The sequence below is a fragment of the Lissotriton helveticus genome, chromosome 9 (assembly GCF_964261635.1).
Source record: "Lissotriton helveticus chromosome 9, aLisHel1.1, whole genome shotgun sequence".
NCBI classification, from domain to species: domain Eukaryota; kingdom Metazoa; phylum Chordata; class Amphibia; order Caudata; family Salamandridae; genus Lissotriton; species Lissotriton helveticus.
Genome location: NC_136070.1, coordinates 1,278,326,083 through 1,278,341,752, shown reverse-complemented (window position 1 = coordinate 1,278,341,752; position 15,670 = coordinate 1,278,326,083). Strand labels below are relative to the sequence as shown.

General features: G+C 48.2%; 1 protein-coding gene across 8 annotated transcripts in view; it reads left to right on the top strand.

The window, feature by feature from the left end:
• Positions 1-15,670, top strand: part of SETD5 (SET domain containing 5) — a 259,618-nt gene that overhangs the window by 217,422 nt on the left and 26,526 nt on the right. The window lies entirely within an intron of this gene.

Below are 15,670 nucleotides of genomic sequence, written 5' to 3'. Positions count from 1 at the left end.
ATCTGTTGGTGAGCAAATCCAGTGCTCAAGGGAGACAGTCTGGTTGGGGAAGGAAGGGCAGGTCCTCTGGATTCTTGGGGGCTGCTGGCTGCAGGGCACACCGGGATTTCGCTGTAGGTCGGGACAGGCCAGTCGTGCTGGGGCCAGGTCAGTTGATCTCCTCTTCTTCCTTTAGCACAGCTCTTCAATCCTCCTCCTTCTTGTCTGAGGAGGCAGGGTTCAGGGCTGCCCCTAAATACTATGTTTAGGTTCATTACAGGTTGGGCCAAATGGGTTCCTTCCTTAGGGTGGGTACACCTCCTATTATGCCACCCTCCAGTGGGAGGGCGGCATGAGCCTCACTCTGGTTGGTTGGTTCCCCATCTTCATGATGGCGGGGTGTAAGAGTTGGGCTTCACCTCGCCTCCCCCACCTGAGGGGCAGGGTTGGCAAAGGTGGCCACACCTCTCCTCCTAACTTGGTTTCCCCGCTGATTCTCCTGCTCAACGTGGGAGTTAGAACCGATGGGGGCCAGTTGCTGGGTGCAGCAAATGGCTGAGGTAGCTCACAAAGGCGGCAGGCCTTTGAAGCTTCCCCTTAGTGGACCCAGCCTGTCCTGGGGGAGGGGGCTTGGCACCTCGACCCAGAATGTGCTTTTTTTCAGGACCCCGAGAGCGGCAGGCTCCTGACCCATGGGTCCAGAAACATGTCTGGTGGTGGCAGCTGGAAGCAGCCACTCAACAAGGACACATAGTTGGGTTCAGTCGGCATCTCTAAGATGCTCCCTAAGTGCATTTTTCATTAATTCCCACACTGGCATCAGTGTGGATTTAATGTGTTGAGAAATCTGATACCAAACGTCCCAGTTTTCATTAAAGCCATTATTTATTTATTTATTTATAGGATTTTTATTGCGCAGCTAATACCCGAGGGTGTCTAGGCGCAGAAGATACTCTAGGATACGGTAATCAGCACACAAACTTATTGGTTGAAGAGCCAAGTCTTCAAGACCTTACGGAAACAGATGAGAGTGGGGGCAGTTTTGATATGAGGAGGGAGAGAATTCCACAATCTAGGAGTTGCTACCAAGAATCGTCTGTCTCCCCAGGTGGCAGTTCTTGTTCGGGGAACAGATAGTAGACAACTAGCTGCTGATCTTAGGTTCCTTATAGGGGTATGTACCTGAAATGCCTCCTTTAAAAACTTTGGGCCAGTATGATGAATGGCCTTATAGGCAATGCATAAGGCCTTAAATTTAATCCTGCTCTCCACTCTTAGCCAATGAAGATGGCGTATAGCTGCCGAGGTGGACTGGCGCCTTGGAATGTTGAGAAGGATTCTGGCTGCCATATTTTGAACAGATTGGAGCTTGTTCAGAATATATTTATGAGTGTTGAAAAAGAGGGCATTTCCATAATCAAGCTTGGAAAACACCAAGGTGGAAATTAGGGTTTTTCCAGCTGATGCTGGTAAGTACGGTAGCAGTTTTTTGATCTTTTTCAGCGTAAAGAAGGCAGCTGAAACAACCTTGTTTACATGATGTTTGAATGATAGTTGTTTATCAAAGATCACTCCAAGATTCCTGACCTTTGCGACTGGGACCGGAAGAGGACCCATCTGAGTCGGCCACCAAGTCAGGGACCATTCCGGAGAGATGTTACCAAAGGTCATAACCTCCGTTTTCTCCGCATTCAGTTTTAGGCAATTATGGTGGTGTGGAGTTCATAATGACAGTCTCTCATACCATATACTCTTTATGGGTGCACTGCACTTTCAGTTTCTAAGAATGGATTAAGACACTTTAGAGGTACAGGGCTCATGCACCAAAACACGCAGCCTGCAATGGCTGTGTGTGTAAATATATAGGGCCCCTGAGGATGGCACAATAAGAGCTGCAGCCCTTAGAGGCGTTACCTCGTCACAGTGCCCTTGGTCCCTAAGGAACCTTTTACAAGGATTTTACATGTGGGCAGAGTTTCCAATTGGGTTTTGCAGTACAGTTTATGGGAAGAACATGTTCCCTAGGTACCTGGTTGGCAGGAACCCAGAGCCTTGACTGAATCCATGCCGGCAGGGTCTCCCTCGGCTTCAGTTAGGCCCTCTGGATCTGTAGTTGGATCCGTGACTGCTTCTGTGCACAGCTGTTGGGGGTTCCCACCTGCAACGCCAGTGTCCAATCAGCCCGCTCCGTTGTCAACTTCGGTGGTGCAAATTGATGCTACTTCTCTCCTTTCCAATGCCTCGTCACATCGATGCCGGGTGGCATCAGTGACAGTGCTGGTGGTGCAGTAAGCCTCTGACACCTTTCCTCCTTCTGAAGAGCCCCTAGTGTTTTTCCTCGGGAAGAACAGGTTGGATGGAGAAAGAGAATAAATGGGGTTTATTCACCCCAAGTTTGATACTGTCAAGCCTACTCTAAAGGTTAGTTGGCCAACTGAGATGGGTGAGGCTAGCAGGCTTGAATTTTCCCCGTCCTCGTGCTTCTGAGGAGGGCAGCTGTGATTCTGGAACTTCTTCTCCTTTCTGTGGAGTTGTCATTCGACCCATTAATTGGGGTGCTTCATCACAGCCAAACTGGAGTTGAGCCTGTGCTCCCCTACTGTGAAGCCATATGATAATTTGTTAGGCTCTTGGGCTAAGCCCGCTACGGGCACTCATACCTCGACCGAATGTTACTTACCCAGTAAGCATCTGTTCTTGGCATGTAGAGCTGTAGATTCACATACTCACCTGCCTCCCCGGGTACCTGTAGTTGTTGCAGTTCATTATACATTTATACGCATGGACATCTATATATGACACTTATTTACTCCATTTTGACCCTCTTGCGAGAAAACAATCTAACAATGGAGTCTATGCCCATGTGCATTATCACCGAAAGGAGGAGTCACCTTACCGCGGGACTATGAAAGACTTCTTCGCAGAAAAACAACTTGCAAACATCCGGACCCAACACAGATGGCAGGAGTATGCAAAGCATGTGAATCGATTGCCATTAATTTTAAGAAGTATGTTATCTTCCACGCCCTCTATCCTCTTATACAGTACCGTGTGGCTCTTTGTCAGCTCGTCCTAATATATCTATAATTATTACTTTGCCGTTGTCACCGCTCCGGTCCTTAACCGATGTCTGTATAATTATATATACACCTTTCTTAGGTATGTCTTTTATACATTTATATGATATATTGTATACACTTGTGTGTGTGTTTTATATATGTGTATTCATAGATGTATATATTGTATGCATCTATTTATATATGTGTATATATTGTAAGTCATTCTATGCTGCGTTTCTATAGAGGGTTTGCATCTATGCTTAACTTCGCTACACCTTTCCTTGTGTCCTTGTAAGGCCTTTGCTTGGGCCTATGCATTTGTTTGCCCATCCTCTGTGACTTCTATGTTAGTCTTAGAGGGCTCACTTCTCTCTAGAAGTGTTTGCTCTGACCATGAGTGGTTTTTTCCACTACTCATTGTTTCGTAGTGCTTCTATTGAAGCATTGATTGCTGTTCTCTACATCGGGGATGTGTTCTGCGATCTCGCCCCTTTTTCTTGCGTTTCTCAGAGCAGGTTTAACTCACATTCTTGTTTCTTCGGTGAGGAGCTCTGGCTCCGTGGCTTTGGCTGTTGTCCTTGGCCTGCAGCCTCGTCCACTAATGGTCCGGTTACCATTGGGAGAAGTGTGAAGTATTGTGCTGCTATGAAGTGTTCTTTTCCGACACTTCTTTCTTCCACTACCACGGGTGACATTTCTCCATGCTTTTTCATGATTTGGGGATTTCAGTTCCCTATGGGTTTTCCATAGTCCTTCTGGTGGGACGTCTCCCTTCTACATTTCTGCATTCGTAGACAGCCCAGTCACTCGATCTCGCAGACTGGCTAGTCCTATTTAGTGATCTTTAGTGGGACCAGTTTGCAGACCCTCCTCCAGGGGCGGCATTGCTTGGGTATCTAATTCAAAAGTAAGGAATCTGTAGCTAGATGTCTGTATCAGATGATTAAGTTTCTTACCTTTGGTAAAGCCTTATGTGGTAGAGACTGGATCTAGCTGCAGATTCCTTTTCGATCCTCCCCGTTTTGTGAACTGGTTTTTCCTTTTATCTACAAGATTCCTTCTGGGTATTCTAATGCCCATCATTAGGACTTGGTAATTGTTTTGACATAAAGAGGTCTCTTTGTGGGCATACTGTTTCCATAGGTAGTTTCTGTAAGTGGCTCTCTTTTGTGCCATGGAAAATAGTCAAAAAAGAAACCGACGTCCGGGGAGAGCTTATAAGGACTCCACCGACATCACATCAGGTGGACGACGTCGCCACGGAGTCGCTTGATGCCCTCTATCAAATTGCAGACATTCGGTTGCAAAACAATTTCCGGATCCAGTCTGGTGCATGGGTAGAATTCACAGGTAAGGCATCTGTGGCTAGATCCCGTCTTTACCAGATATTGCTTTACCGAAGGTAACAAGTGTATTCTTAAGTTAGATCACCAGTGGAATCCTGAAAAAAAATCCAAGAACTGTACTCTTTGTTTTCCCACCTTAACATAGGTACCAGTTGCAGTAGTGATTAGCTTTTCCTTATAAAAGTACATATTTTCCCCTGCATGTTCAAACTCCCGAGCATACTTTAACTTATTTGTGTCTTAGCTTGTGATAGTTTCTGGGATGACAGAGCACATAGTGGTAGCAGCCAGACCAAGGGTCTTGCCGTTCAGAAGGCGTACAAAACAGTTGGCACAGTGTCCATTGTGGTAGCTTTAAAAGCAGTGTGAGTGGTAGGAAGACCACAGTTGGCACAACTTTAGTAGTATAAAGGTATAACAGTGTATGGGTGGTTAAGGGGAAGCAAAAAGAAGAAATGAGGGTTCGAATGCATTCACCCCAAGTAAATGATCTGGATTTAATCCTTTGGTTTAATGCTCACCACGCCACCCCAGTTTGGACCCACCCATGGGCAAATCAGCATGGACTCTGCTCCCCATGGGAGCAGTCCAGCCCGAACTGCCAAGCCAGGTCCTGCCTGGACCAGAAACAAACCTCCTGGGACCGGTTTTGGCATATCACCCCTCATCACCCAGGCTATATTGAGTCCTGTGGCACAGTGAGCACGGGACCCACGTCATGGCACACCCTGCCAACTTGGGGCAAAAGGTGGTACAGCAACAAATGATGCACTGAATGCTGAACAAGTCAAACATTCACTCCCAGTTACAGATTTGGGTTTTAGACATCGTCTTTTTGCTCACCACGCCACCCCAGTTCGGACACAGCCATATGTGAGTCAGAGTTAGCACATTGTCCATTGTGGTAGCAGTAAAATCTGTGTGTAAGTGGTAGGAAGCCCACAGTTGGCACAGTGTACGTAGTAGGTGTAACAGTATGTTCGAGGCATGTGGGCTGCTGAATTTATATCTATGCATAGATCGCCGCCTAGTGTTGGGTCCGGATGATTGCACATAGTTGTCCTGGAAGAGTGTTCGAAGTATCACGAGATAGGTGGCTCCTCCCCTGGACTACAGTGCGCATGGGCATCCTCTCCATGCTCAGATTGATTTTTTCCGCCATTGGGTTCGGATGTACCTTCTTAACTCAAGTTCGGAATATATATAAATACTCTTTCTCAAGGCCAAAAGGCCTTCGGGGCGTCGGTATTGTCTTTCGTTCGGTGCCTTCTACTTGTTTCGAGTTTCTTGGAACACGACGTCGAAGACTGATTGCCTTTCGACACCAAAGGCCCATCGACGATGGAACGGAGTCCATTCAAGCGCTGCCCCGTTTGCAACTCAAAATACCCTCACATCGATGTGCACCCGGTGTGCAATAAATGTCTATCACCGGACCACGACGAGGCCAGCTGCATGGCCTGTTCAAAATTCAGATCGAAGAAAACTCTTCGTCTTCGACGCGCGGCTCGACAGTCAGCGCGGGAGTCGGCACCCGATCCAGAAAACATCTTCGGGGGTGACGGCAAGGAGGGTGTACAAGAAGAGAATCCTGTTCAGCACTCGGATCCCGCATCGGAGCAAGACTCACCATACAATGAGGACGAGGAAGAACTCTACGTCCATGATGAAGACATCGTCGAGGTAGGAGACTGCGTACAACCTCTCGGAGCCGTCGACGACGACTCAAGCGAGGAGCTAGGCCCAACTGCAGTAGCAGGGCCTCATACAGACTCTTCCACGGCTCAGGTCGGGCCATCACCGGAAGGCCTTAGCCAAGATCTTCATACAAGTTCTGTAGTCCCGCTTCGAGGCCCGACTAAGAACATTTCTAATGAGCTATTGGTCGAACGCCCACAATCAGTGGACAAACAAAAACCGAAACATACAGACACTAAAACGAAACCGAAAGTGGTCGGCTCGACGACTTCGGAACCTACCAAGTCGAAACGTGTACTCGACCCCTCGGGGTCGACATGGGGCGTCCACCCGAAGATCGGAGCGACGAAGCCCGTGTCTGCAGTTAAACACGTCACGCTCACGTCGACGTCCGGCTCCAAAGATGGCGACTCTTCCAAGGGACTCAAGGCACAAAAAGCCATCGAACCGAAGATTCAGAAGCCGCAGTTAGTCAAGGCCTTTGAGACGAAATCCAAACTCGGCCCAAAGGAACAGACATCGTCGAAGCACACAAGCGTACCTGCTACGCAGCAACGGCCCGAGTCGACAAAAAGCCACAATCCCACGGACCTGTCGGAGTCAGTCGGCTCAAAGACCAAGACTTCCAAGCAAGTAGGCTCATCTCCTATGCTTACGGCGCCGATAAAATATGGCCTGCCACCCACGGCACGGCCTAAAACTGTCCATCTCCCAAAGGCTGCTGACTCATCCAAGTCCACAACAGGATATGCACCCACCCAGCCTCGGACGGAAGACGTTCTGTTCCAACCACCGTCCTATGACGAACAGTCAAAATTGTACATCGACTCCGCTTCAGGTCGACTCACCGTTTATAAACATAAAATCAGGCCTGAAACTCCCACGGAGTCTTACAAGATACCACTAAAGAAAAAGAGGGACTCTACGACCTCTCCTACACTTTTTGAACCCATACAGCCCTATGGGCAGGACTATGCCTACTCTCCCACACCTGTCACTGAGGATGTGGAGGAAGGGGACAATGAGGACCAGTTTAACTATCCCATTGACACAGATCAGGATGAGTCCCAGCCATGGGCTCACACTGTTGACCCTGATGAACCACACACCACCCCTGACACTCAGTCAAATGCAGTGAAAACTTTGCCTGCTGAAGATACTGCTACGTTTAACACACTTATTGAAAGGGCAGCCCTTAACCATGATGTTGACATGCACGCTGACCCTGTGGAGGAAGACTTTCTCTTTGATACGTTCTCAACATCAGAAAGATCTGTTAAAGACTCTGCCTATGCTCAAGGGTGTGCTCAAACATGCAAGCAACATTTTTAAGGAGCCCACTAAAGCAAGGGTGGTGAACCCCAGGATTGAACGGAAGTACCGGCCTGCGCCAGTGGACCCTGCGTATATCAGAGGCCAAATCCCCTTGGACTCCTTAGTGGTGGCTAATGCTCGTAAAAGAGCAAACTCTCAAACAACTGGTGATGCTCCTCCTCCGGAAAAAGAATCCAAGATCTTGGAAGCTTCTGGGAAGCGTATAGCAGCACAAGCAGCTAATATTTGGAGGATCTCCAATACACAGGCCCTGTTAGCAAGATATGACAGGGCCCACTATGACACGTTAGAGCAGCTCCTGCAACACCTGCCAGATGCTTATAAGGAGGGAGCAGAAATGCTTATACAGGAAGGGAAGTTGATCTCCAACGCGTCCATTAAGTGTGCGTTGGATGCAGCTGATACAGCGGCTAGGGCCATAAACACTAGCGTAATGCTCAGAAGGCATGCCTGGCTCCGCATCTCTGGTTTCAAGTCAGAAATCCAAACTACTCTACTTAATCAACCAGTTAACCATGACTTCCTGTTTGGTCCAGAGGTGGACACCACTCTAGAGAAGATTAAAAAAGACACTAAAACTGCAAAATCCATGGGAGCTCTGCAGTCTCAACAGTTCTGGGGCAGTTCCTTTCGTTGCTCCGGTAACAGGGGAGCTTATAGAGGTCAAGCGTTGCAACAAGCCCAATACACCAAGGGAGGCACACAATCCACCTACAACAAAAACAATAGGGGTGGATATCGTGGAAACAGCACCAAAGGCAGAGGACGTGGAAATAATAATGCCAGATCCTCCGCCACTAACAAACAGTGACGTCTTGTCACTGCCCCCCGACCATACCACACCGGTCAGGGGAATGCTTCAGCAGTTCCTCCCAGTCTGGGAAAGCATTACCACGGACAGGTGGGTGAGACAACTTATACAACACGGCTATTGTCTAGAATTAACCTCCACTCCACCCAACATACCCCCAAGGCACCGTCCTATGTCCGCAGAGCACATGCACTTATTGCAGCACGAAGTACTCTGCATGCTGCAAAAAGGGGCCATAGAACTTGTGCCTTTAGACCAACAGGGTACAGGGGTGTATTCACTGTACTTCTTAATCCCAAAAAAGGACGGGTCTCTCAGGCCCATTCTAGACCTCAGACCCCTAAACCAATACATCCTATCAGAACACTTTCACATGCTCACTTTACAGCAAGTTCTGCCGCTGCTCAGTCAGGGGGATTTCCTAGCAACCCTAGATCTGAAGGATGCCTATTTCCACATTCCCATGCACCCCAGTCACAGGAAATATCTCAGGTTCACCATCAACAACCAGCATTACCAGTTCAAGGTCCTGCCTTTCGGGGTCGCTACTGCCTCCAGGGTGTTTACCAAATGCTTGGCGACAGTGGCCGCGCATCTTCGGAGACAACACATCCATGTCTATCCGTATCTAGACGACTGGCTTGTCCAAGCAAAATCGGCCCAGCAGTGTGCCAGCCACATGTCCCGCACAATTCACCTCCTACACAGTCTAGGATTTTCACTCAATTACCCAAAGTCTCATCTTCAACCCGCCCCTGTACAACAGTAACTAGGCGTGGAAATAAACACTCTCACTGCCACAGCGCGACCAAACTCAGCGAGAGTCAACAGCATGCAGGTGCTGATTCGAAAATTCAGGCCACAACACTCACTCCCAGCGCAAGTGTTCATGCAACTGATAGGCATGATGGCCTCCTGCATCTTTATAGTCCCTCACGCGAGACTACACATGCGTCCGCTTCAGGAATGCTTAGCACGCCAGTTAACCAGGCTCACGGACAGCTGAAAGACCTAGTGTTGGTGACCGGCCGTGCATACAACTCTCTGCATTGGTGGAACACACAAAACCTTTGCAGGGGATGACCGTTCCAGGAGCCTGTACCATAGGTGGTGCTAACAGCGGATGCATCTCTCCAGGGCTGGGGAGCTCATGTCCTCCGTTATACTGTGCAGGGGCTGTGGACCACACAGCAGAAACGGTTGCACATCAACCTCCTGGAATTGATAGCAATCTTCATGGCGATGAAGGCATTCAAGTTGCATCTCTGCAACAAAGTCGTGCTTTTCCGGACGGACATGACTGCAATGTATTACATTCAAAAGCAGGGAGGGACGCACTCTCCACAGTTGTCCCACCTAGCACAGTGCATGTGGAAGTGGGCCATTCAGAGGAACATGTTCCTCATGGCGGAACACCTCCCAGGCAAGGACAACCAGATAGCGGACCTGCTCAGCAGACACAGCCATCAGATGCACGAGTGGGAGATACATCCCTCGGTGCTCTAACCATATTTCCAGCAGTGGGGTCATCCAGAGATAGACCTCTTCGCAACACCAGAAAACGCAAAATGTCACACCTTCGCCGCCAGGTTCCCACACCCGCAGTCTCAGGGCAATGCGATATGGATGAACTGGTCAAACAGATTTGCGTACACTTTTCCTCCGGCACCACTCATACCGCTAGTGGCGCGCAAACTGAGGCAGCACTCCATGACACTCATCCTAGTTGCTCCAACGTGGGCGAGGCAAGCCTGGTACACCACGTTCCTAGAACTTTCAGTGGTGCCCCACCAGCGTCTCAAACTCACACCCAGGCTCCTCACTCAGAGCCATGGAGACATTCAGCACCCAGATCCGCTACAGTTAAGCCTTGCAATCTGGCTCCTGAGGTCATAGAGTTTGGCTACCTAAACCTGCCCCCTGACTGTATGGACATCATCAAGGAGGCTAAACGACCTACCACCAGGGCATGCTATGCGGCAAAATGGAAGCGTTTTGTCATCTATTGTTCCAATAATTACATAAATCCGCTGGATGCATCAACGTAAAACATTATATGTTACTTGCTGCACCTATACAGATGCAATCTAGCGTATAGTTCCATCAGGATACATTTAACTGCAATGGCCGCTTATCTTCAAAATAGCCAGCACCTCTCCCTTTTCAGAGTGCCGGCCATTAAAGCTTTTATGGAGGGACTCAAGAGTCATTCCTCCAAGACACCCGCCTTCGCCTGTCTGGAACCTCATCATAGTCCTCACCAGGCTCATGGGTCCACCATTTGAACCTCTTCACTCTTGTGAGATTCAATTTCTCACATGGAAAGTGGCTTTTCTGGTGGCGATCACGTCGCTCAGACGGGTTAGTGAGCTGCAAGCCCTCACTATTCAGGAGCCTTTCATTCAGATTCATGCTAATAGGGTGGTGCTGCGTACCAACCCTAAATTTATGCCTAAGGTAGTGTCACAGTTCCACATTAACCAAACTATTGAACTACCAGTATTCTTCCCAAATCCTGATTCAGTAGCATGCAGAGCACTACACACACTAGATGTTAAAAGGGCTCTCCTGTATTACATAGACAGGACTAAAGATTTCAGGAAAACTAAACAACTGTTTGTTGCCTTCTCTCCACAGCACAAGGGCAACCCAATTTCAAAATCAGGTATAGCCAGATGGATTGTTAAGTGCATACAGATCTGTTGTCAAAAGGCTAAACGCACATTAACAGTTCCCCCAAGAGCTCATTCCACACGCAAGTTAGGGGCATCCATGGCTTTCCTGGGTAACATTCCTCTAGAGGATATCTGTAGAGCAGCCACATGGACCACCATACACACATTCACCAAACACTACTGCGTGGATGTACACTCCAAACAGCAAGCTGCTGTAGGTCAAGCTGTTCTCAGAACTCTTTTTCAGACTGCTGCAGCTGGCACGGGCAACCGCCGCTAGGGAGGGTACTACTATTTATTCTATGCATAGATATAAATTCAGCAGCCCACATGCCTCGAACGGAATATGCTACTTACCAGTATGCATCTGTTCTTGGCATGTAGGGCTGCTGACATTTATATCGCCCACCCTCCTCCCCGGTGCCTGTCGCAGCTGTAGCACTCAGAATTATTCACAAGCATGGTCATCACTTACTGTATCATACTCCATCTCTGCCACAATGGCGAAAAACAATCTGAGCATGGAGAGGATGCCCATGCGCACTGTAGTCCAGGGGAGGAGCCACCTATCTCGTGAAACTTCGAACACTCTTCCAGGACAACAATGTGCAATCATCCGGACCCAACACTAGGCGGCGATCTAATGCTAAGATATGAATGTCAGCAGCCCTACATGCCAAGAACAGATGCATACTGGTAAATAGCATATTCCATGGGTGTTGAGGGGGCACACAGCAGAGTTGGCAGTATCTATCCATTTTGTGGGTGTTAAGAAGCCCACATTTGGCAGTTCTTTGTAAAAGGTACCAGTGGTACCAAGGACATTGAGACCAGAGAGTGTCTTTAAGGGCTGCAGCATGTATAATGCCACCTTAAGAGACCCCACACCAAACACATGCACACTGCCACTGCAGCCTGCGTGTTTTGGTGCAGGTAAATGTGAAGTCAGCCTGGCACACATCCCTGTGTGCCAGGCCTGCCAGCACTGCAGGAGGCATAGGTAAGTCACCCCTACAGCAGGCTTTCAGCCTTAGGGCATGGTGCACCATACCTCTTGTGAGGGCATAAGTGCATGAGCAGAAATGCCCCTATAGTGTCCAAGTCCATTCTTAGAGATTATTGTTGGGTACCATTGAGTTGGGTAACAATAAACATCTGTTAGTCAGCGCCAAGATACCTCTGGGTGAACGTGCGCTTTACAAATACACATTGTTATACGTGGGTAGTCAACCCATGCTGATTACATGGACTGTGAGCTTGTCAATACGAGTTCCTCAGCTCCGTGATGGTTTCACCGAATCTCAAGATGTTTGGTACCAAACATCTCAGATTAATGAGCCCACACTGATTTTAGTGTTGGTTTAATTAAAAAATGCACTTGAGGGCCCCTGAAAACCTACCAAACCACTAGTGTGTGCTTGACTGGTCTGCACTAACCTGTCACTTCTAGACAGGTAGACAGGTTTCTGAGGTGGGAGCCTTGTGTTCTTGTGGGTCAGAAACCAGGCCTGCTCTGGGTGGAGGTGCTCTACAGGTACCCTCCAGTAGGACTGGTATGAAGGGTAATGAACCTCAAATTCTTCCTGCCCTTTGTTATGCTGACCAGGGTCTCGCCAGCTACTGGAGATACCCGCCCCCCCCTGACCAAGCCCTACTTTTGGTAGAAAGGTTGGTGGGAAAATTAGTAAGCAGGAAAGGTGTGTCCACTCTCAGCCAGGGCCACCCCTAAGGTGTCTGACTGAAGTGACGCTCCTCCTTTGAAAATCTTCCGTTTTGTTTTGGAGGATTTTAGCCAGTAAGATTAGGGTAATGCCCCCTGCCCAAAGGGAGAGGACATACAAAAGCGGTAGTAATGGAGCTGGCCCTCCGATTCTCAGCGACCTGGTAACTCCTTATATAGCTCCCAGATCCCTGCGGTCCGAGAATGAACATCTAGCCAACATCCCCAAATTCAAAAAGACACGCACTGGAGGCCGACGCTTCTCTGTGAAAGCTTCCACCGGATGGAACTCACTCCCCCGTACCCTCAGACTGGAACCCAGCTATCTTATTTTTAGAAAAAAATTGAAAACACTTCTATTTCCGAAATAACGTCCCCCCCTTTCTCTTCTTTTCTTCTTTTTTTCTCCTCCATCTCATCTGGATATCAAAATCATTACAGCGCGGGGATGCCTTCGGGTCACCAGGCGCTCTACAAGTCGTTAAAATAAATAAATAAATAAATAAAGGTAAACCTTCCATTCCCTGCAACACCCCTAAATTGAGTATTTAGGGGCACCCCTAAAAATGAATCCTAAGTTCCTGCCGACCTAAGATGATAGAGAATGAAAAAGACTCCATGCAGAGAGGACTGAAAACACCCACTTACTTGGCCCCAGCTTTTCTGGCCTGTCTGCAGCTTTCCAGATTCTGCATAGAAAACGGCACCCGTCCTGCAGCCATCAACTTCCAAAACCCCTGCCTTCGAAAAAGATTAGAACTGCTGAGGACAGCGGATCTGTCTCCAAGAAACCAAAACAAAGGACTCTGGTGTCTTCCAGAACTGCAATTCCTGACCACTCTGTACCGGACGCCTCCGGCCTGAGTTCAAGCTGGGCCACCAGTCCAGGAAAGGTTCCCCAGCGATCCTGAGTCTATGCCTAGCGTTGACTGACCCCTCCTGGACTCCACGACGACGCTTGCAGTAAACATTCTAAGGTTTTCTGCGACCGGCTCTGGTAAGACGAACCAGACATCAAAATAATCCCCTGCACCTGAAGCCCCTGGGCCTTGGGGTGCTTGACCAACTGTGTCCCTGTGACCCACAGCTTCCTAACTTACCTCTACTGTCACTGGCGTCCTTCGTGTGGCCTCCAGTTTGACGGCGGCAGCCTGTTTCCAAAACAGAGTTCCTCCATTGACATGCATTGGACACCCAACACAATGTTTGCCTGCTGCACCCGGCTGCCCCCTGTACCGCTGGGGGTGTATGCTCAGTGCTGCCTTGTGCCCCCCGTGCATGCCTAAACGTCTGAAGCTTGAACCCAGCAGTCGCTTTACTTACCTGCAAGCAACGTGTCTTCAAGCACCTCCGGTGTGCATTGGTTAACATTGGGCCCTAACTCAGGATTTGCCCTCCGCACCCGGCTGCCCCTGTGCCACTGGTGGTGGAGTGTTTGTGCTCACCTGAACCTTGCTCTATGCTGACCTCAAACCTCGAAGACTGGAATTGTAAGTTGTGTACTTGACTACAAAACCGCATTGTTTCCCTCCCGTAGGATAACATTGCTTATTTGAGATATTGCACCAAGTATATGCTTTTCTTGATCTGCAAAGAATTGCTATTTCTAAAATGTGTATTTATCTTACTGAAGTCCTGCACTAAGTATTCAATTACTGCATTGTAAAGTATTGCCCATTTAAAAACTCTACTTACCTGCAACAAAGTATCTTTGGTTCTTGCCATAAAAGTATCAGCCATATTTTTACAAACCATTCGTGTTGGGTTTTGGTCATTGAGTGTGTGAAATCCTTTCTTGCCGGAGTGTGTACAACAAATGCTTAACACTGCCCTCTGACAAGCCTTACTGATCAACGCCACTAGCACAAATAGAGCTTTTAGTAGGATCTACTTTAGCCTCTGCCTACCTTTTGTGGACCCATTGGACTCTGTGCACACTATACCTTACTTTGGCATAGTATATACGGAGCCATCTTCCTACAGTGAGTTGGCACAGCGTTAGTAGTCGAAGGTATGAACAGTGTATGAGTGGTCAGGTGGCACACATCGGAGTTGGCAAAGTGTCCATTTTTGGTAGCAGTAAAAGCTGTGTGAGAGTGGTAGGAAGCCCACGGTTGGCACAGCGCAAGTAGTAGAAGTTATAATAGTGTATGGGTGGTTAGGGGGCACACAGAGGAGTTAGCACAGTGCCCCTGGCGGTAGAATGAAAAACTGTCTGTAAACTGTAGGCAGACAGACTTGTCACAGCATAGATAGTGGTAACCGAGAGATCAATTAGGGCACTGCCCAGAAGTGCTGGTTGTGGACAGAGGGGGCGTAGTAGGCTAGAAGCATACGGAAGAGTTGAACATTGCACATGGTGGTGGAACGGAGGGCAAAGTGAGAAAGCAGTCTGTGGATGCACAGGAATCACAGAGTTGGGTTTTATGTCTTGTCTTGTTTACACTGTTTCACTTTCTGCTGTGAACTCCTTTAAGTTACCAAGGTCTCCCTAGTGGAAGCTGTAAATAGTCTTCATGGTGAGCTAGCCCTTCCTTGTGTTCACGGTCAGTGTGGCGATTCTACCTTCCACTAAAATGTCCCTCTGGCGTGAGCACTCCTGACCGGAAGAATTAATTTCCTTTGATTATTCACTGCGTTGTTTACCATTTTAGGATTCCCACTGGTGCTCCGGTTGGGCCTTGGCCCAACACCTCATTCATGCAGCATGGACCTGTATGTTTTATATAGGAGTAACTGTGCACACCTATTGCAGAATGCTACTTTTATGATAAAAAAAGACAAATAAACATTCCAATATCTTCTTTGTTACCGAGTTTGCAGTGTAAGGTCATATCACAAGTTTATTTTGACATTCCAGAAGATTTTTGTTCTGTATTTTGTAAAACCATATGATAGATATTCTCTATATATTCAGCATCCCAATACATATACCCAAGTTTTTGGAATGTGAAAATAAACTTTTGACATGGACCAATACTGGGAACAAACTTTACCATGGGATGACACAATAAAATATGGAGTAACAAATAGCAAAGGCCGTATGG